We start from the raw sequence: 24,891 nt of genomic DNA, 5'->3' as shown, positions 1-24,891 counted from the left end.
AAAGCATGCTATCCTATAAAGTTCCCATAAAACTGTGTGACTATAAGATCAAGGACTTGGTGCTCTACTGACCCCTTCATACCCAGAGCCTAACAGAGTCTAGCAAATAGTAAGCACTAAATAAATCTTTGCCAAAAGAAAAGTTTTTATCTCTTTCCCAATATTACGCTTCAAGTCCATCTTTAACTGTACCTGCTCTGTCATTTTGAACTGACATCTAAGTCTCTTTGGCAGAATAAATAGGTACAAAATAAAAGTCAAATAGTCCCATATTCTCCATTTCATCCTTTTTCATTCTCTACTCTAAGCTAAAGGCCTGGACCTTCTTGACTCTAAAATCGTTAAGAGGTCCTATTGATTGGACTTTGCGATTATTTCATGAAATTGGAGTGTTAGTTATTGTCATATTATTTTTATTTCATATAATAACTTCTTTTTCTTTATAAAGTTTACGAATAATGTACATGTTAAAATAAAAATAATTTGACTGATATTATACCCATCTTATAATTATGAAACTTGGACATTGATAAGTAATATTTTCTCAAAAATATAGTGATGGCATGCTTGTGAATCAAGACTCAAATTCATGACTACCATCTTGGGCAACTGTGACCTTCCACTGCCCTTCAGCTGCCTTCACCACTCTTTTGTAACCACCTCTGATGAAATTCCCACTCTTTCCAGCCTCTCTAAGTGTCCTTGCAAAAGTAGATTTAACTGAAAATCTATGAAAATTGTCTGCTTTCTATGGATACCATCTCATTTGCTTTGTCATTTAGATTATTTTTATATTCAGCATTTTATTTTTGCATATTTCTGTCCATCTTGAATCATTTTTCTTATAGAGACTCAGCCCATGAGAGTGCTAAGTTCCTTCAAACAGCGCTTTTGAAAATTGGCCATATAAAGCAGTTCCCTTTGACAGTCTCATATGCCAAGAATTAAGAAAATTTCTCACAAGGTCTCATTCTCTAATATACTTTCTCTTTTATTGTGAATCCTTGCAATGATTGTATATTTCTACTGCCCTGTACTAAACCCTTGTATTTCTGTTACTTTGAGAAGCTTCTAAATTCCTGATGGAACACTGATTAAAGCAATAATCTAGAGAATATTTAGCAAATTAGTTCTGGGAAGCATGTGCAATAATGTTCATAGCAAATAATAGCAAAATACCAAGTGATAGGAAGAGAGATTTGAAAAAGGGTTAGATCAGAGGAATGCTGTGCTCTTTACCACAGAGGGAATGAAGTGAAATGAACAGAAATTAAGACTTTCCTATTTACAATATTAATGTTGTCAGTAATTTATTTCACCCCTACTAAATAGAAATTTTTTAAAGTTTAGCTATTTTTATCCTCAACAAAATACTAGCAAATTGAATGCAACCACACACTAAAAAGTTCATACACCATGATTAAGTGGGATTTATCCCAATGAGGCAAGATTTCTTCAATGTATGCAAATCAATCACTATGATACACCACATTAACAAACTGAAGAATAAAAACCATATGATCATCTCAATAGATGCAGAAATAGCTTTTGACAAAATTCAACACGATTTATGATAAAAACTCTCCAGAAAGTGGGCCCAGAGGGAACATACCTCAGCATAATAAAGACCATATATAACAAACCCACAACAAACATCATTCTCAATGCTGAAAAACTGAAAGCATTTTCTCTAAGATCAGGAACAAGAAAAGGATGTCCACTCTTGCCTCTTTTATTCGACATAGTTTTGGAAGTCCTAGCCACAGCAATCAGAGAAGAAGAAAGAAAAGGAATCCAAATTGGAAAAGAAGAAGTAAAACTGTCATTGTTTGCAGATCACATGATACTATACAAAGAAAATCCTAAAGAGGCTACCAGAAAACTACGAAAGCTTATCAATGAATTTGGTAAAGTTGCAGGATACAAAATTAATACACAGAAATCTCTTGCTTCCTATACATTAAAAACAAAAGATCACAAAGAGAAATTAAGGAAACAATCCCATTTACCATCACATCAAAAAGAATAAAATACCTAGGAATAAAACTACCTAAGGGGGCAAAAACCTATACTCAGAAAAATATAAGATACTGATGAAAGAAATCAAAGATGACACAAACAGATGGAGTACTATACCATGTTTTTCAATTAGAAGAATCAATATTATCAAGATGATTAAGCTACCTAAAGCAATCTACAGATTTAATGCAATCCCTATCAAATTACCAATGGCATTTTTCACAGAATTAGAACAAAAAATTTTACAATTTGTATGGAAACACAAAAGACCCTGAGTAGCCAAAGCAATCTTGAGAAAGAAAAACAGAGCTGGAAGAATCAGGCTCCCTGACTTCAGACTGTACTACAAAGCTACAGTAATCAAAACAGTATGGTACTGGCACAAAAACAGAAATATAGATCAATGGAGCAGGATACAAAAACCACAGATTAGGTGACCACACACCCATGGTCACCTAATTTATGACAAAGGGGGCAAGAATATACAATGGAGAAAAGACAGACTCTTCAATAAGTGGTGCTGGGAAAACTGAGAGCTACATATAAAATAATGAAATTAGAACACTCCCTAGCACCATACACAAAAATAAACTCAAAATGGATTAAAGACCTAAATGTGAGACCAGACACTTTAAAACTCTTAAAGGAAGACATAGGAAGAACACTCTGATATAAATCACAGCAAGATCTTTCTTGACCCACCTCCTAGGGTAATGGAAATAAAAATAAAAATAAACAAATGGGACCTAATGAAATTTAAAAGCTTTGGCACAGCAAAGGAAACCATAAACAAATGAAAAGACAACTCATAGAATGGGAGAAAATATTTGCAAATGAAGTGACTCACAAGGGATTAATATAAAATATACAAGCAGCTCATGCAGCTCAATAATAAAAAAACAAACAACCCAATCAAAACAACCCAATCAAAAAATAGGCAGATGACCAAAATAGACATTTCTCCACAGAAGACATGCAGATGGACAAAAACCACATGAAAAGATACTCAACATCACTAATTACTAGAGAAAAGCAAATCAAAGCTATGGCCATAATCAAAAAAGCTACAACTAATAAATGCTGGAGAGAGTGTGGAGAAAAAGGAACCCTTCTACACTATTGGTGGAAATGTAAATTGGTAAAGTTACTATGGAGAACAGTATGGATGTTCTACAAAAAATTAAAAATAGAACTACTATATGACCCCGAAATCCCACTACTGGACATATATCCTGAGAAAACCATAATTCAAAAAGAGTCATGTATCACAATGTTCATTGCAACTCTATTTACATTAGCCAGGACATGGAAGCAACTTAAATGTCCATCAACAGAGGAATGGATAAAGAAGATGTGGAACTTATATACAATGGAATATTATTCAGCCATAAAAAAGAAAGAAACCATGTCATTTGCAGCATTATGTATGGAGCTAGAGATTGTCATACTGAATGAAGTAAGTCAGAGAGAGAAGGACAAATATTGTATGATACCAGGTATATGTAGAACCTAAAAAAAGGTACAAATGAACTTATTTACAAAACACAAATAGAGTTACAGATGTAGAAAACAATCTTATGGTTACCAGGAAGGAAAGTGGAGGAGGGGTTAATTGGGAGATTGGGATTGACATATACACACTACTATATATAAAATAGATAACTAATAAGGACCTATTGTATAGCACAGGGTACTCTACTTGATATTCTGTAATGACCTATATGGGAAAAAAAATCTCAGAAAGAGCAGATATATTTATATGTATAACTCATTCACTTTGCCATATAGCAGAAAGTAACACAGCATTGTAAATCAACTATTATCTAATAAAAATTAAAAACAAAACACAAAAATCTATATTTTAATCTGCACAAAAATATTATGAGTTAGTATTATGTTTACTAGTGTTGTTATTATTGTGATTATTATTAGAAGTAGTATTTTTCCCTTTGTAGATTCAGAAATTTAAGAAACTTGCCCAAGATTACAAAACCTGTAAGCTGTAAGGTAAAGTCAGATTCAAAATCTGGATTTTCTGACTTCAGATCTAGGCTTCTTTCGAGGAAGAAGTTAAGGCCATAAGGCAGTTTCCTTTCTCACTTCCTCTGTCCTCTGAAATTTAAAATATCTGGTCTCATGCTTTCAAGGATTTTAGAAGTTCCATGAACAACATCTCTGTTGCCAAATTCCTTCATCATGTATGATCCCCCTACCCAAATGATGCTCTCTTCATTCCATTGGTGAGGAAAGTGCAGGTTCATAAATCTTGTAAAAATAACCATTAAAGCTATTCCACACACTAAGATCTTAGTTGAATTATCATTTCACATTCCCCCTGAGGGAAGTACCCCCCAGTGTGACCATTCAGGAAAGCCACATATTAAGTATGAGAGCCCTGTGGTTGCCAGTTGTCTTTATTACACCTTAAGGTGAAATACACACTCACAAAATTAAGCTAGTAAAAGCTTTGGCAAACTTTTGTGGAGACATTCCATGAATGCGAATGACAGTATCCACCATGGGCTGATTGTCGAATATGCTACTTTACAAATGGATCTTATTCTCCATTTTGACCAGTGAAGAAACTGAGGTTGCAGAAGGGTCAGTAGCAAGTCTAAGATCACACAGTGAGCTGATACATGGTAGAGACAGTTTCCAAATCCAGGTCTGTCTGACTCTAAAGCTTATGTTCTTTCCATAACGAGGTGATTTCCCATATTTGTATCTCCCTGCACCCTCATGTGAATTCTTGTTGACTAGGCACCTACCCATCCAGGATGTAGAGAGCTGAAAAGCTACCCTTATGTCCCCAGGCTGGGAGTAACAGAACTCACACTCTCTGAGAATAGAAAGGGCAAACTTAAGACTTTTCTAGTTGGAGGGAGAATGAGGAGGCACTTAAATGGTGTAGCTCACAGGAATGCCATCCTAATTGCCATTTAGAAGAAGAAAGTGAAGTGAACATTAAGACCGTCAGTTTAGAAATCTATTGCTGATGATTTTTTTCATAATTACATAACAATTTTCTTGATTCCTCACAATTATTTTGTGTGTTAGATATTCTTAACATTGTTGTTAATATTATTTTCTTTTTATAGATGAAATTAAAAGAGTTCAAATGGCTTGTCCAAGATCACACAGCGACTACCACAAGCAATAACCCAGAATCAAATTTCCTATTTTCTAACTCCAAATCTGAACATTTTCCACAATATTATGCAATCTATAGCTAACTAACTATTTGTCACTGAGATATGCAATTCCATTTACATGCCATAGAACCATTAAAACCTATTTTGGATTAACAAAAAATAGGATGTGTGAGTACTGGTAACTTGGAGGTAAAGAACCAAAGAATCAGGAAGTTTGATTACAAAATTGCAATATATACTTGACCCATGACACAATACAATCCCTTTTGGCTTAGGCTTTCTGAAGATCATTGTGAGGAAGTGGATTTGTACTTTTTCATTGCTGCTCCTCCCAGGAAATGACCCCAACGTGGGGAACTGGCCTTTATGTATAACTGAATAGAGAAGATGAGGTCTAGTACTAAGAGAATAAGGTCAGTTATCCACTTTAAGAGGGCAAGTGGAAAGCTGTGGTGAGGAAATAATCCCAGGGATAAGGGCCCAGGGATCCCAGAAAAAATTCAGGAAACAAAATGCATGGTAGGATAACATTCAAGAGACAGACCATTCTTGATGCCTTGGAAGAACTCTTTTTGTGTAATAGCCATGTGGCTTATGGATTGCCCTGTTTAAGGACATAACTATTTAAGGACTGTTTAACTATTTCATAAATTGGGAAGTGGAAATACTGGAAAAACTATTTACTTAAAGCTACTCAACCTCATACCTGCCCAGTTTGCAGCAGTGGCAAAATAACTCTAAGGCTCCATGAAGAATATTTCCTAGTCCTAATTCAAGGACAGGTACCTATGATTTTTCACATTGTCATGAAATAGGACTGACAGTGTAAAAGCATCCCTATTTTTCCATTTTCACATTGAGAAGTACATTATAATATCTTTCCCCCAGATCTTCTGAAATACATTTTATTTTTTGTGTAAGGGAAGGTATGAATGGACATGTAATGAATCTCAAGAAGGAAAAAAAAAGAATCATGGGATTAACATTCTCTTAAAAATGACCAAGAATATCAAGAGAAAGAGATCATTTTTTTAAAAAGGAGGATTTATCTCATATTCTTCTAACATTTGAATATATAGCATTGTATCAAATATATACAATTACAACTGACTTCTACATAGCACCTATACAATTAAAACATTATCCAGTTCATCAATATGATCCAAAAGAGTACCCATTCTTTAATCCAGCCCCAGTAACTTTTCTGGAAAAGAAAACTGGGCAGGTTCTAGAAAAATTCAGTCCCCATGTAATGAATAATTATTCACACCATATATTTATCAGAAGTAAGGTCCAAATGCAATGTACCTACCCACCATCTGCCAAGAGTGACTGACACATTTGGTAATTATAATACAATTTTGAAGGGAATATATTACCAGTTTGACATCTGGAAATCGGAAATCTAAATATTTATGCAAGTCTCTAGTGAAGATGTGTCTCAATTCGTATTTGTGTCATGCCTTTTTTAATGACATTTTAAAAGTCACTTTCCATTTTTAAAGGCAGCCTTGCTGAATCTGCTCTCATTGCAGCTCAGGTCCTGTGGTTCACACATGGTGTGAATCCAACTGGCTTATGGTTGCAGCTGATCCCATTGTTTAGGGATGAAATGATTAACTAGGTTTACCTTGTGTACAAAAAATAAGGAAAGAGAATTATATTTATGTTATTATTCTAATATCTATTAATCAAAGGAACACTGTTATAACATCTCATAAATATATAAGTGCACATATGACCCCATTTTTAATGCCAGAAATGTTGGCTGGGTATTGTTGAAGAAGATTATTTAGTAAGAAAATGTCAATGGACTAGATGATGTTTTCAATGAATACATACGATACAGAGAAAGATATATTTGTAGAAATCTTATTCACTAGTGCCATATGTCTAAGAGGACGTGATATTATCAATATTTCTACTTCACATAAGCATCCTTTTATGGTTTTAAAATGGCAATGTTAATGGCAGAACAAACTTAGAGGCGTATTCTAATGAGCATTTTGATGAAGCTCCTGATTTTGAAAGGATTATGTTCTAGCTTGCTTAGTCTTTTCATTTCAAATGTCCATGACCACTTTGTAGCAGCAGAGAGATATGGAGTTGTCCATGAGCTGTATGTCTTCTTTGGAGAAATGTATATTTAGGTCTTCCACCTATTTGTTAACTGGGTTGTTAGTTTTTTTGATATGAAGCTCCATTAGTTATCTGTATATTTTGGAGATTAATCCTTTGTCCATTATTTCATTTGCAAATATTTTCTCCCATTCTGAGGGTTGTCTTTTCATCTTGTTTATGGTTTCCTTTGCTGTGCAAAAGCTTTTAAGTTTCATTAGGTCACATTTGTTTATTTTTGTTTTTATTTTCATTACTCTAGGAGGTGGGTCAGAAAAAATCTTGCTGTGATTTATGTCAAAGAGTGTTTTCCTCTAAGAGTTTTATAGTATCTGGTCTTACATTTAGGTCTTTAATCCATTTGGAGTTTATTTTTCTGTATGGTGTTAGGTAGTGTTCTAATATCATTCTTTTACATGTAGCTGTTCAGTTACATATTTATTCTTTTTCAGATTCTTTTCTCATATAGATTATCCCAGAATATTGAGTAGAGTTCTCTGTGCTATACAGTAGGTCCTTGTTGGTTATCTATTTTATATATAGTAGTGTATGTATGTTCATCCCAAGCTCCTGATTTATGCCCCTCCCATGTTTCCATTTTGGTAACCATAAATTTGTTTTCAGTATCTGTAAATCTGATTCTACTTTGTAAAACAGTTCATTTGTATCATTTTTTAAATTAGATTCCACATATGAGTGATATCATATATTTGTCTTTCTCTGTCTTTCCAGTTCAAACATGTATATGAATTCTACAATTTAAAGTCATTGTCCTTGTCACTGACTCCGTTCATGATTTAGATTCCTCAGAAACTCCTGACCCTTATTTCCAACTACATCCCACAGACAATTCAAGTTTCCCAAAACAATTACTCAGAGGCCACCAAACATGCTTCGTGTTTTCCACTTCCATGTTTTGTTTAAATATTTTTTGCCTCACTTGAAAACCAAAATCTTTCATCACTGAATTTCTGAGTCCTTCTTTTTCTGCCAGATCCATGTCAAACATGTTTTTCTTCTGTAAAGGAATGTTCTCTCTCCCTTCTGTGAAAGTCTGTAGTATTTTACCTGAAATCCTCTTACAAATATTTATCATTTTTGCTCCCTATGAAAAGGCATTCTCTTACCCCAGTAAGAGCTGAGTTTTTAAAGACAAGTTATGTATTTTGCATTTTATCACGTTCCCTCTCTCAATGTTATTAAATGAATGTTGCTCTGCATCAGAAGTTATAATTAAAAGTTTGGCTAGAAAGAAAGCTTAATGATGAGCTAAAAAACACTTTAGGAACTATAAATCTATATGGTTTTTATTTCTAAGAGGTAGTGCTCAGAGACAAGACAGCGATGTCTGCTCTTGCCACATCTATTAAACATTGTACTGGTGATTATAGTTAGGGCAGTTAGGCAAGAAAAAGAAATAAAAGTCATCCAGGTTAGAAAGGAAGAAAAATTATTTCTATTTTCAGATGAATATATATATATATATACACATTATATATATATATAATATATAAATAAAATCCCACGAAATACTCACACACACAGTTGAAGCTAATAAACAAATTCAGCAACACTTCAGGATGCAAGATCAGTTTACGAAAAACAATTCTATACATAAGCACTGAATTATCTGAAAATGAAATTAAGAAAATTGCTAATAGATATGGGGGTTTTTGGAGGATGATGGAAATGTTCTGGAATTAGACAGTAGTGATGGTTTCACAACTTTATAAATATACTATAAACCAATAAATTGTGCTTTTAAAGGGGTGATTTCTGTGGGACATGAATTATATCTAAATTTTTCAAAAGGTGATGATCATCATTCTAAAAAGGAAAACACTAGTATGCAGGGGAAGTTGATCCAAAAAGTCAAGTAAACTCTTTTCTCTGCCTCCTCAATTCCTGAATTCTATCTGTTTTCTTAACTGATTTCTTAAACAAATCTCTATCTTGCACCAGACAGTATGTTTCATCATGGACATACAGAAGCGTGGAACCAGCCATGGTGCCTGCACTCATGGAATTCACAGTCCAGCTCCAAAGAGAAGGCAGTCAATTCCCTGCCAGAGTAGGGACAAGAAAGGGAAAATGAAAAAGAAAAGAAAAGAAGGGGAAAATGATGCAATTCACAGCTAGGCTTGAGCCGCTGAGCCGGGGTTTTGAGCTTGTATCACTTCTGGTTCTCAAACTTCTCGACTGGTTTTCGAATGGTTTTCAGCTCTGGAATTGTGCCCACTGCTTCCTCTAGCCAACAGCAAGGACTGACCTCGTTGAGATGACCAGCATGCTGACTGCCCACAGGACAGCTGCCAAATTTATACCACTCCTATTTATTTCCCAGCTCTGGAGCTGTGCCATTACACAGCAGATGCCCATGTGAAACATCAAAATCTCTCAACCCTGTTGAAAAATTCAGAAACAGCAGCAAATACTCATGCCACACTGAGCCTCGGTCATGGTCTCTCTGGTTCCTTGAATGAATGGATCCAGCCTTCCAAGATGCCCACTCTAAAACTGTGTACACTTGTTACTGCCTGTAATTTTTCCACATTCCACCATGTTTATCTATTTCACATACAATTTTGAAATCCTATTCTTAGTATCTTTTTTTCCTTATGGTTTAGCCATGATATAGAAGGTAAGAGGAAATGTAATTCTCAGCATCATAAGGCACGGTCAGCACAAGCCTTGCACATGAACAGAAAATCCATGCAGGGTCAAAGAGAAAGGAAAATCAGAGAGGCATCCTCAGTATTGGACTGAGTGTTGCAAAGAAGGCTTCAGGCTCTTTTCTTCCAGGAAATTTCAATTTAGGAAGAGGGCTCTTGTCTGTGAATTGGCTTAGGTACCTCCTGGCCCAAAGACAGAAAATTTGGTCATTTCTGAGACTGTGTCTTCCCTAGAATTCAAACATGGCTTTGCATGACACTAACTGAAAATCAACATTTGCCTATCCCTGTGTCAAACCCTACATTAAGAGGTTAGATCAGTGTTAAAATAATCACATCTTGGGGACCCACAATATCATAGTCTGAAAAATAAAAATGCTGTTTCTAACGACTTCAGACACTCATGAAAAGGCTTTGAAATAATGGTTGATTGATTTTATTTCTATTTTCAAGTAGAAAGTGTCATCAAAATCAAGTTTTGACTGGCAGAGATATTTTTCTGTCACTGAATTAATCATTGAGCTTCTACCTCATGCTGACCCACATGTGTGTGGGTGGAGGGGTGGGCTGTGGTGAGGGTGGAGATATTACATACATTGGGTATCATAATAGGTTGTCAGAAGATCCTCTGAAGGAACAGTTGAATGACTCACTCAATAAGTAAATGTCTACATTGAAATGCTAGGACAGCACTGCTCCAAGTATTTCCTGTGTGCCTGCTATCAGCAGCAACACCTGAAGCTCGTCAGAAATGCAGAATCTGAGGTCCCCTCCAAGACAACAAAGTTGACTTACCTTTTTTTTCAACTTACCTCATAAAGGTCTCCCCATAAGATTTTTAAATTGGGCATAACAGACAGTCCAATAGTATCCACAATGCCATTATCCACGCTCATCATGGTAGAAAGAGAAGTATCAATGGTATATGAAACAGCAGTGAGAATCAGTAAACCACAACCACATGCAACAATTGTGTAAATCTCCCAATCCTAATGTTGAGCAAAAGAAACCAGATACAAAAGAGGACACAGTGAACAATTCCATTTACCTGAAGCTCATACAGAGGCAAACTAATCTGTGAGGTCAGAAGTCAGAATATATAACGGCGACTTGGTGACCAGAAGGGAGAGCACAGGATGACTTCCAAGGTCACGTTCTGTGTCTCTTGTCCGCCTGTTTGTCCCACAGGTGCACTCAGCGAAAATTCACGTAGCTGAGCATGTATCCATGCATGTTTCTCCATATATGCTTTAATTCAATAAAGACACACACATAGGGCAGGAAAACTATTATTACATCTAGGATTACATCTAGAAAAATGAACAACTTAACAAGGGTTGTTTTATATTTATGTTTATGGCCAACAAATTCTTTTCCCTTCTGGTACTCTCAATAGTTACAAAACACACTTCTACTTGATTACAGGCTACCGCTGCTTTTCCACTTCCTTTTGTAACATGTAAATAGGATCAGTAGCATTTGTTATTCACTGTGACTCACAGTTCCTGGGGAAAAATACAAATGGTAGAAAATGGTTGGGGTATAGAACAAAGCACCCAACCTCAAGATGGCCAAAAAAAGCAGTGTTTCTAGTCCCAGGTATTTTGTTTGTTTACTAATAGCCTTGTGAGAAAACACAAATTCTCCCTATGACTCAGTTTCTCCATCTGTAAAATATGAATAATGATGTCACATGGCCACCTGCCTGGAGCTGCACACAGGAACAAATGAGTGATCCATGTGGAAGCCTTTTGAAAGGTAAAAGTGTTGTATGGATCAAAATAGTAACATAAGGAATACATGTAGGTAGGGCCCTTTACAATGGGTTCACAACACAGTTTATTTATTTTTAAAGGCACACAACTTTATGCTAACATTCCTATTGCTTCTTTATCTTACTCACTTTACATGCCTAATTAAAATACCACTTCCTCTCCCTGTTTTAAAGAACCTTGCCTCCCTCCTCCAAGGAATGATCATTTTCCATATATATGTTCTCTAGACATCTTAGGCACACTTCCATCCCAGAATGGATAACTGATTAGAGTCCATCTGTTTCTATGACTTTCCTGACCTACAGACTCCAGCTTTTTTCATTCTAACAAACACCTAACAAAGCACAGAACAGGGGTTTAATACAGGTTGTGTCAAGACGATGCCGGAATTCCACAAACACTTAACTGATTCAGTACATTCCAGTTGTTCTTATACACTCTCTGCTGGTATGCAGTTTTACAAAATATGCAAATATCATGTATGTTTCTCCTGCAGAAGGCCTGGGACTATGAACACCTGACACCACCTCAATAAACTCTCATCGTGTGTATTACAATGCAGCAAACCAAGTTGTCTCCATTGCACAAGCTTTCTATTGTAGGGTAAAAAATTCTTGGAAACCCTTAGTTAGTGGAAATGCCATAGAACTTTTAATGCCCTTTGTAACAAAAAGAGTGAATCCAGTGGCATTTTGCAGCCTTCTTGCATTGTAATTGAATATTTTATTTCCTTTAAAAATTTTTTTTGACCTTTGTCTCCCCAGTGTATGCCATATTTAGGCTTGAATGGTTTAGAGAAATTGCAGTTTCACTGAGGCTTGACCTACACAGAATCAGAAATTCAAGATTCTTGTCACTTTGCTGAGATGATATAAACAGAAGTCAGATGCCAGTGCAAAGGTGGCTGGAATAAAAGTGCTCACCTTGGTCGACTTAGTTATGAAATGGGCTCTACTCTTTAACTTGAGTAACATGGCAGCCTAATGTTCAAGAACATAGCTATATAAAGAAGGAAGGGACGGAGACCTGGAATTTCATCCAACTGTGATGCAAAGCCAACAGACATGTTCACTTTGGTCCAATGAGCATTTTAGCATCACTTTGTGGAAGGAGACTTGCACTATGACTCTGATTCAAGTAGCAAACTTGAACTCTCCTGCCCTGACTCCTGGAAATAGCTTCTGCCACATCAGTGGTGACAGGCTTATGTCAGGGAACTAAACTCAGAAGATTTCAGCTCTGGTTCTGCAACCCTGTACTGATGGCTCTGTCCAACTTCAACCCTGCCTGGTGGGTCCAAGGCAGGACACCCCAGTGATGAGTTACATCCTCCCTGTTATTTGCAGCACTCTGTTCAAAGAGAAAAGGTCTCCAGTGGTGATGAGGACGATGCGTTTAAGCTCGATTGCAGATTCCTGAGAAATGAAGGATACACACTTTTTAGAGAAGAGATATTTTGAGATAAAACTTGCTTCTTTGAAATTAAGTTAAAGCTTGCTTTCATATAAGTTGTCAATTTTCATAAATATTTCAAGTGTGTGCTTCAAAGAAAGGAGTATTCTCCATTTCATACCTTAAGTAATCTGTGTATGTTCATTATATCAAGATTGTTAATTGTGCTGTTCATAGGTTCTATATCCTTACTGACATTTTATCTGCTTGATCTATTGATTATAAGAAAGGTGTGTTGCAGTCTTCCATTCTGAATTTACATCAGATGTATACAAATTATAAATTATTATACTTTTCTTGGTGAATTATCAGTACGTAATTACTTTATTGCCAGTAATTATTTTAACTTAAAATCCATTTTGTCTGATAATCATATACTTAAACCAGTTTCCTTCTGGTTAACATTTGCCTAATTTTAGCCCATTCTTTTTTTTATATATTTTTCTGTAAACTTCCTTACATTTTATGCATTCCAACCACATTTATCTTTTAACTAGTAAGTTTATTTATATTACTTTATATATACATGTGTATATATATTATTATTACATATAGTATTATATATAATATAGACTATTAATGCTATTATTTTTAATTATTTTATTCTATTTTTATTCCCACTGTTTCTATTTTTATTGATTATCTTAAATACTTAAGTTGCAAATTAAAAAAAAAAGTGAAACAACACTTAAAGAAAGACCATGAGATAAAATAATAAATGTGATTATAGAATTAATTATTAAAAACTAAGCAAAATATTGGCAATTATAACTAGATTCAAGTGCTGACCTTTAAGGGGATAGAGGGTTGGATATACCTCTGATAAAACTCACCAAGGAAAAAGTGAGAATTCACAAATGGAATGTAACAATAAATACAGAGGAAATTTAAAAGTACAAGAGAGTAATACTCTCAAATAAAGCTAAAAGAGTCCCTATGAAGTAGATAATTTGCTTGGAAACTACATCATTCTAAAATTATTCTAAAAGAAAGAGTGCTCTGAAAAATTATTAGTAATATACGTAGAAATTGAAAAGTTATAATTATCACCAAATAAGCCTTTGGTATCAGACCATTTTTTTTAACATCTTTATTGGAGTATAATTGCTTTACAATGGTGTGTTAGTTTCTGCTTTATAACAAAGTGAATCAGTTATACATATACATATGTTCCCATATCTCTTCCCTCTTGCGTCTCCCTCCCTCCTACCTTCCCTATCCCACCCTTCTAGGTGGTCACAAACCACTGAGCTGATCTCCCTGTGCTATGCGGCTGCTTCCCACTAGCTATCTATTTTATGTTTGGTAGTGTATATATGTCAATGCCACTCTCTCACTTTGTCACAGCTTACCCTTCCCCCTCCCCATATCCTAGTAGGTCTGTGTCTTTATTCCCGTCTTACCCCTAGGTTCTTCATGACCTTTATTTCTTCTTAGATTCCATATATATGTGTTAGCATACGGTATTTGTTTTTCTCTTTCTGACTTACTTCACTCTGTATGACAGACTCTAGGTCCATCCACCTCACTACAAATAACTCAATTTCATTTCTTTTTATGGCTGAGTAATATTCCATTGTATATATGTGCCACATCTTCTTTATCCATTCATCGGTTGATGGACACTTAGGTTGCTTCCATGTCCTGGCTATTGTAAATAGAGCTGCAATGAACATATTGGTACATGACTCTTTTTGAATTATGGTTTTCTCAGGGTATATGCCCAGTAGTGGGATTGCTGGGTCGTATGGAGGTTCCTTAAAAAACTATCAAAACATTTTATGCTGAGTTCTTTTGCATCTTAAAGGGAAAACCAATTTTAATGTAATATAAAGTATTACATTTAAAAGATAAAAAAAATTAATTCATTTAATGGGATGGCATTATTTCGATACCAAAACCCAGCAACAATAGCAAAATAAAAGAGAACTAACTCTTTTTCCATCTCTCTTATAAACACAGGTGCAGAAAAAATTCAAAAGGAAACTTTAATAGAATTCAATAATACTTTAAAATAATTATTCATCCTGACCAAGCATGATTTATTTTTATAAAGGAAGGCTGTTTTGATATTAAGAAATTTGCTAAGGGAATACAACACATAAGAGAATAGGCAGTATAGGGAATATAAAACAATTATCTCAATAGAGGGTAAAAAGGCATTTTGTAAATGTTCATGGCAACCACAGATGGCAAATAGCTTGCTCCATTTGTGGAATTGCAAGCATAATGACTGACAATAAGAATGCAAGTTACTTTTGGAAGATAAGAGTAGAGAGATAACAGGGGACATCATGAAGGGTTTTGTATTGACAAAATCTTGATAACCATAGAGCACCATCAAAGAACATTAAGCATAGGTATAATGTGATTAGACTGACATTTAGCAAGTTGACTCCAGCAAAAGTGCAGGAAACAGCTGGTAGAGAAACCAAACTAGAGACCAGAAAACTAATTAGGTATAAGACAATGCTATTAATACATGAAAAGAGTGACCACGCCTGAATTAAACTAGTGGCATTGGGAATGGTATCGGTAGAACTAGTGAGAGTTAGATTTGCATTATGTTGTGATTTCATGAATGTGAAAAGTAATTGAGAAGGAATAATCTGGTTTCATCTATCATTGGGTAGATGGTGAGGCCCTTCACTGGGTTGGGAAACATCAAGGGGAGGGAGTCCACAAGTATGTTCAGTGGCAATTTGATGCCATTTGGGGAAATGTGGTTGCTCATTAATTGTATATTAAATGGCAGGGGAAAAAGCTTGGGGGAAAGCAGACATTTATGAGGAAAACAGAAAGAGCATATTAAGACTTGGGAGAGAAGCTAGTAAACGCACACATGCATGAGCTAACACACAAGATTGGATGATCAAGTCTGACTGACACAAATTAGTGATTTTTCCCAAGATCAGACTTTACAAATAATTTGAAGGGTATGATCAAACAAGAGTCACAGGGAAAGCAGAGAGAGACCTGGGATATTGAAGATGGCTACCTGGTTATGCCCTTCCCACAATGGACATCAAATCCCCAGTCCAAAGTAAGTAAGGACTCTAAATCATTTATGAAGATTACCTCACACAGTGGGGAGAACTTACATTTTAAAACATTTCCATTTTATATCTCAAATGGCTGACTAGCTTATGTGATATTTACCAGGGAGCCACGTATCCAGATTTTAAACTTGATCCACAGTAATTGTAAACCAGGAACATCCTGTTAAAAGCATTTCATAAATGTTCTCTTCCTAGCAAATACCACTAGTCTATTTGCTCAGCAGTCTGCTTATCATGTTTACAAGATTAGACAAGGTCATCTACTTTATTTCCTTCCCAGAGTATCCCACCTTCTTCCCTGGTAATGGGGAAAGGATGGAATGCAGGAAAAATGCTTTCATTTCTTTCTTTCCACTGCATAGGACAGTGGAAGATAGTATCAACAAAGGAGGCATTTAATAGTGCCAGATGTTCTTCTCTTTAATTGAACAATAATTAGGTTATTGGTTCCCTTAGCAGCATCCATCTCAGGGTGAAATCAAGAAAACTTACAGGCTGCCGTGAAATGACATAAGCAGGAAATAAGGAGATACTAAAATATGGATTAATTTTTTTCAAGTTTGTAAAAAGAATGAGAGATAGGAATACCAAAGGGAAGGCGAAATCAAGGATTGTTTAGGTGGGTCAGACATAAGTTTATTTTTATGCTAAAAACAAAGAATCTAGTGGAGAGGAAATGAGGAAGAGACAAGAAAAGAGAGGGATAAATATACTTTGCATAAAAGAGTCATTCAAGTATTTGGTGAATGGGTGAAAGAGTGAATGAGTGAATGTCTAGAGCAATGTCCATGATTGTCTATTGTTGGGGATTATCCATTTCACCATAAACATTTATTAGTCTGGACAGCAGAGAATTACACCTTTTAAATACAGTATACTATGTCAAGAGTAGGGTAAGTTAAGATACATACTTTGATTGACTAAGACAGATATGACAGTCCAATCAGAAAATATTCCCGATTGGTTCCTGTACACAATAATGAGCTCTGCAGACCTCAGTCTCCTCATCTCATGCTTCCAGTGTCCCCCTGACATGTTCCTTTGTCGAAACTGCCCCAAAGTGACAGAGGTAGAAAACTTGTAATAAACAAATGGACTGTAAGAAGCTAGGGTTTTCTTCAAAGAAGTGAGTTTTGTAAACCTTGACTTCCAATTGGACTTCATATTCCATTGTCAGATAATGTGTTCTATTATGAATCTGAAAATATGGTGACCACACATGTAATGTAGAATGAGAATATATTAAGTCACATGACTCCTAATTTCACTATATTCTCAGTTTCTGGTAAAATGCCTGGCATTCAATGAGAAATTGAGAGAATAAGTTTTCTTACAATCCACTTAATTTTTTAAAAATTCTTTAAAGATGTATGGCATTTTTCACAGAACTAGAACAAATCATTCTAAACGCTGTATGGAAACACAAAAGACCCTGAATAGCCAAAACAATCTTAAGAAAGAACAAAACAGGAGGTATCACTCTTCGACTTCAAACTATACTACAGAGCTACAGTAATCAAAACAGTATTGTGTTGGCACAAAAACTGACATAGATCAATGGAACAGAATAGAAAGCCCAGAAATAAACTCACACATTTATGTGGGCAATTAATCTACAACAAAGTAGGCAAGAATAAACAGTGGGGAAAATAAAGTCTCTACAATAAATGGTGTTGAGAAAAATGGACACCTACATGCAAAAGAATCAAACTGGACTACTTTCTTGCACCATATACAAGAATAAACTTAAAATGGTTAAATACTTAAATGTAAGACCTGAAACCATAAAACTCCTAGAAGAAAACATAAGCAGTATGCTCTCTAACATGTTTTAGCAAGATTTTTTTGGATCTGTCTTCTCTGGAAAGGGAAACAAAAGCAAAAATACACAAATGGGATTACATCCAACTAAAAGGCTTTTGCACAGTGAAGGAAACTATCAACAATATAAAAAGGTTGCCTACTGGATGGGAGAAGATATTCGCAAACAATATGTCTGATAAGGGGTTAATATCCAAAATATACAAAGAACTTATACAACTCAACACTACAACAATAACAACACAAGAACAAAAAATGCACTTAAAAAATGTGCCAAGGTCCTGAATAGACGTTTTTCCAAAGAACATATACAGATGGCCAACAAGCACATGAAAAGATGCTCAATATCACTAATCATCAGGGAAATGCAAATCAAAACTACAATAAAATATTACCTCACACCTGTCAGAATGGTCATGATAAAAAGACAAAAAATAACAAGTGTTGGTAAGGTTGTGGATAAAGGGACTCTCATGCACCATTAACAGGGATGTAAATTGGTGCAGCCACTATGGAAAATAGTATGGATATTCCTCGAAAAAATAAAAATAGAACTACCATATGATCCTGCAATTCCACTTCTGGGTATTTATCTGAAGAAAATGAAAACATTAATTCAAAAATATAATCCACCTCTATGTTCAATGTAACATTATTTACAATAGCCAAGATACATCTATACAATGAACTATTACTCAGCCATAAGAAAGAATGAAGTATTGCCATTTGTGACAATATGGATGGACCTAGAGGGTATTATGGCAAGTGAAATAAGACAGCAAAAGACAAGTACTATATAATTTCACTTATATGTGGAATTTAAAAAACAAAACAAGTGAACAAACAAAAACAGAGTCACAGATACAGAAAACAAGCAGGTGGTTCCAGAGGGGAAAGAGGTGGGGGAAGGAGAAAAATAGGTGAGGGAGATTAAAAGGTACAAACTTTTGATTACAAGATAAATGAATCACAGGTATGAAATGTACAGTGTGGAGAATATAGTCAATAATTATGTAATATCTTTGTATGGTGACAGATGACAACTAGACTTGTGATCATTTTGAAATGTACAGAAATATTGAATCACTATGTTGTGTACCAGAAACTAACATAGTTTAGTAGGTCAATTGTACTTCAAAAACAAACAAACTCACAGAATGAAAGATCAGATTTGTTGTTACTTAGAGGTGGGGGTGGGCAGAGGGCAGATTGGATGAATGCAGTCATAAGATACAAATTCCACTTACAAGATAAATAAGTACTAGGGATATAATGTACAACATTTTAAAGATACTTAACACTGCTGTGCATTATAAATGAAAGTTAAGAGAATAAATATTAAGAGTTCTCATCACAAGGAAAAAGTGTCTTATCTCTCTAATGTTATAACTATATGAGATGATGGATATTCACTAAACCTACTGTGATCATCATTTCATGATGTACATAAGTCAAATCATTATGTTGTACACCTTAAGCTTATACAGTACTGTATGTCAATTACATCTCAATAAAACAGGGGAAATTGATGTATTTACTAGAAATCTTGTCGTTCATTTTGCTCTCTCGAAAGTGCCTACATAGCCCTGTGTCTGGCACACAGTAGGTGCTTAGTTTAAGTTTGTTAATCTACTTACTTCATAATCATTCCAGATTTCCTGATTGAGCAGTTTAATATCAAGTATTTCCTGATTTCAGTACAAAAAATCACATCTTAAGATAAGCCATCCAAATTGTTCAAAAAAATGAACTGCATCTTTATATTCAAGAGGCTGTGTTATCTATCAGCAGCTGCGTCTTCTACAAAATGACTGATAGACAAATATGCCTTATGTTTGGGCTACTGCATTGATATTATAATTACATATTCAATATATGAATAGAATATAGCCATAGACATTTCATCAAGTTCAAACGTTAAGGATAGAATTGCAATAATGGAGAATAGTTGTAAAAAAAAATTATGTGCCCTTTTACATATTTGCAAAATATATGTTCTTTTCTGCCTATAAAGCATTCAAAAATCTTTCCTCCATTCATACTTTGCATCTTCCCATGTTGAATCCTTCCACATCTTCCAAATGTGGTATAAGTGTGAATGCAGAAATATATTTTAAAAACACCATATCTTTCCTGGAGTATATTTACCTTCTCAAAGTCAAGTTTCTTTAGTCGCTCACTCTCATGGAAGATATAAGGAAAGCGATCTAGCATAAGATATTTATTTCAATCCTAATTCAGTTAAATGCAGAGAAAATGTGTTTCCTGACATGGCAAACTAAGACATCAACTTTCAAATATGCTTGTGAAAAGGGATTAGGAAATTTCTGGTCTATATTACTTCTAGCTCATGAACAAGAGTGATAATCAAATGAAGTGATTTTGGTTTGGGTTGCGTGATTTATGTTTGCCACACATTTGGTTCAAAGAAAAATTGATCAGTGTTATCAGTACATCCTCCCTAGCTAATGTCATGCACTGCAAAGAGTACACTGAATCTTTGAGGGGAAGAATTGTGAGATATTTTCATGTTTCCATTTTATTTTAATTCTTTTTTTCAAATATGGAATATGATAGGCTATTACAGTTTTTACATATGACCAAGAATAAAATTTAAATGGATTGAGAAAAATAAATACTACCATTTACTTCTATGAACAAGTAGAATTTTATTCCATTACTTACTTTCTATTTGAGCTGTATTTAAGTTAGAAATCATGACCTACATGTATATTGTAACGTATTCCATGTTCCTAAGACATATGGCACCAGAGAACAAGAGCTTTGACAGTCAGGGTTCTTGCAGCTATATGACCTTGGCCAAGTTATTTGACCTTCTAAGATTGCATTCCCTCATCAATTGAACCAAGAATTTAGGCAATAATTCCAAATCTTTCTCTTGTGGGATCTAGTCAAGAGTGGGTCGATGCATTTTTTGAATCTCTTTAAATCTATAGATTTCCCTCTAAGTCCTTTTTTGTTCCTCCTTTAATTTATCTGTTAAATAAACAAGTTCTAGGTTATGCTGATTGCATTCCTGTGGTGTTAATATGTCCCTCTGTCTTTGTATCTCCTGGCAAATGATAGATGTAGGTTTGACCAAATTCAGATTTATTTTTTTGACAAGAATATTCTGTAGGTAGTATTGTATTCTTCTATCTGGAGACACATGATAAATGATTGCTTTTCTTTTTGTGATATTAGCAACTGTTGATAATCAATGCCAAGTTCATAATTTCTATAGAGATTTCTAAGTTTTTCTGAATGAAGAGTATCAAAATATATGGTGACACTGTAAGAAGATATTTGTGTTCAACTTGACATAATTTTCTCTTCTCTTAAATAAAAACTGTAAATTTCTAATTACTTCTCAAGATTCTTGGTCACTAGAAATGATCAATAAAAATAAAATGAATAGAAACATAAGATTTTCATGAGTGATTTAAAATGAAAAACAATGAGAGGGAGAGAAAGGTAGCTAAGAAAATAAAACTGTAGGATGTACTCAAAGTACTTAATTTTGTTATGGCCTGGCCTTGGCAAGCACCCTTACTAATGGCTTTCCATTCCTGGAAACCCAATAAAGATAAGTAAGTAGAAATAAGTCAACATTCCTGCATACCTTCCTGAGAAATTCAGTCTATTAGCCTTTCCAAGAAAGCCTTGAAAAAATGTTCTTTACTGTATTGCAAATCTGAGTGACAATTTCTACTTTCAACCCTAAGAGGAAGGAGGCAATAGCATTAATGAGAAGACATTTTCCTAGTTAGATTGTGCCAGAAAAATTCCCCAGAGGACAGAGCACATAGAAATGAAGTGATACCCCACCAAAATGTTGGCACCAGGGGCAAAGGAAAAGCCTCATTATAAGCTTTCCTCACTACAGTGAAAGAGAACTGTGTATCTGCACTGGGGAGGGGAGTGGTGGGTGTGGGTGTGGGGGTGGCAGCCAGAGTGTAAGTAGCTAAGTCTGCGGAGTGGAATGAAGGTTCTGCTGTCATCCTTCAAAGCCACGTGTGCAGCACGTAATTGCATAGGACTCTTCTCTTAGACTTATGCCGACTTGATCTTTTGGCGTGTAGGGTAGCACATTAGGAACAGCCCCAGAAGGAGCAGTTTCAGCTGGGGAGTAAAAGTAAGACTGTATCTGAAGCGCAAGGCACTGAAATGAGCAATTATAGATCAGGTAGGAAGAAGTAACACAGTCAGTTCTCAAACAAGGGAATCAATAGAAAACTCTATAAGGAATAGAGCAGTACACCAATTTTGTATTCCAAAAGTTTGTGTGAAAAATGTTTGTAACTCTGAATACTTTTCTTCATAGACAGAAAGTTTTGTACAATGATGAAGTTTTCAGGTAGCCTAGAAGTTGGCAATGTTAGAGAAATCACCTTTTTTCTCTTTCCTCTCTTTCTTCCTCTCTCTTTCTTTCTCTTTTTCTTTCCCTTCCTTCCTTCCTTCCTCTCTCTCTCATCAAAAATGTGAGCTCCTACTATGTCTAAACACTGGGGATGCAGAAGTAAATATCAACCCCTAATTATCAAACACTAAGACAACTGGATACTGACCAGTATCAGGCATAATTATCTTTTCCATCTATACTTCAGTGAAAATGAAATATAATACAAATAGTGAACTACTGCTAAGGATGACTAATGGTTGAAAAACCACCCTTAGTAAAGCACTTTTGCATCATAATCTAAAAATGGAAGAGTTTCTCTAGTAAGGTTTGGTGACAAAAACAGAGGCTTGGAGCCTGTGGTCACACATGCTATTTTTTTGGGCTGCGGATCAGCAGAGTGAGCTGCTGAAGGGCTAAGTAAAACAGGAGATTGCCAACTTTCTGAATCTAAGGAACAAGAGGTAATTTTCTCTTCTTGGTTCTCGAGACTCTGGAAGTGAATGGCCATGAATCTTTGAATAAAGCCACTTATGAAGCAATGGACCAAAGAAATCAACAAACCTCCCAAAGAGAAATGTTTGGTTTGCATGTGCTACACTTACAACTACACTTACAACTGCAACTGTTGGATGTGATGTTTTTACTCAAGACAGAATCACACTCACTAGCAAAAACAACCAGTTTGTATACATTTCCTAATATTCATTTTAACATTTTCCAGTTAAATAAGGGTAGCTCTTCATCTTCCACTTCCTTGGAGCAATGATGAGCATCAAATTGACTGATCTTCTAGGGAGTGATTCCTTCACTATTGGATGTTAACATTCTTCAATATTTTCACCGTCCACTTCACTAAATCCAGACCCCTTAAGAAAATCTCAGTTATTTTGGTTCAATCCCATTTCCATTCACACTTTTCTCAGTAGCTCTTATCATCTCCAATTTTCCTTTTAATTTATGGGCTTTTCTAGATCTCTTAGGTTCACCTACTTTCTTCAAGAGCATCTCCACCTGCTCAGAAGATATAATCACATGAATATAGGAGAATAATAGTGATGATGTACGCTACATTTGAACAGCAAGAATAAGACATTAAATCCTTTGAGAAGAACAACTAAATTAATATTTTGTTTTAAATTTTTAAAATTTTCTTTTTATTTTGTATTGGAGTATAATTGACCTACAATGTTGTGTTTGTCTTAGGTGTACATCAGCTTGATTTGGTTATATATATATATATATTTTTTTCAGATTCTTTTCCCATATAGGTTATTAGAGTGTTGAGTAGAGTTCCCTGTGCTATACAAGAGGTCCTTGTTGATTATTTTTATATATATTAGTGTGTATATGTTAATCCCAACCTCCTAATTTATCCCTCCCCCCTATCTTTCCCTGTTGGAAACCATAAGTTTGTTTTCTAAGTCTCTGCATCTGTTTCTGTTCTGTAAATTAGTTCATTTGCATCAATTTTTAGATTCCACCTGTAAGTGATATCATATGACATTTGTCTTTGTCTGGTTTATTTCACTTAGTATGATCATCTCTAGGTCCATCCATGTTGCTGCTTTTCATTCTTTTTTATGGCTGAGTAATATTCCATTGTATATATGTACCACATCTTCTTTATCCATTCCTCTGTTGATGGACATTTAAGTTGCTTCCATGTCCTGGCTATTGTGAATAGTGCTGCTATGAACACTGGGGTGCATGTGTCTATTCAAATGATGGTTTTCTCCAGACATGTTCTCATCTAGAACTCGTGTGTAACTTAAATGTTTTTAGTCCTATACTCATGCATATTTGTTACAATATATTATTGTGTGTGGTGAATAAGTGTCCAGTAAATTTTCCACCAATTGTTATATCAAATATTCAGAGAGGGAGAGTTCAGATTGCAAGAGATACCTGTCCTTAATGTCAGGCACACAAAGTTCCCTTTAGCTTTCCCTGAACAGCTCAGAATCTGACTTTTTTTTTTTAGTTTAGGATGTCATGATAGTTGATCATATGTCACTGCCAAAATCCCTCTCTCCTACAAAGCAACATAAGCCAAAAAATGGGCTGACTGCCTTCAGAATGAAAAACACAGTCCAAAACAATAGGCAACTATATGTCATTCATAGGAATAAAATAACCAGTGAAGCGCCATGACACATGCATTGAGCCTACATTATATTAAACTATGAATCTGAATAATTTGATTTTCCCAGACAATGCAGGGAAAATGGAATTACTCTTTGTCATAGTTACCACAAGTTTAAGGATACTTAGTCTATTGAAATAATCTATGAAAAATACTTTTTAAACAGTAAATTTCTATCTAAATATACAGAGTTGCTGTTATGGGCTGAATTGTATCCTCTCAAATTCATATGGGGGCCTAACCCCTAGTACCTCAGAATGTGACTGTTTTTGGAGATA

Source organism: Monodon monoceros, unplaced genomic scaffold (genome assembly GCF_005190385.1).
Source record: "Monodon monoceros isolate NGI ecotype Baffin Bay Population unplaced genomic scaffold, NGI_Narwhal_1 Super_Scaffold_11, whole genome shotgun sequence".
Taxonomy (NCBI): domain Eukaryota; kingdom Metazoa; phylum Chordata; class Mammalia; order Artiodactyla; family Monodontidae; genus Monodon; species Monodon monoceros.
Note: the sequence above shows the minus strand (reverse complement) of the source record.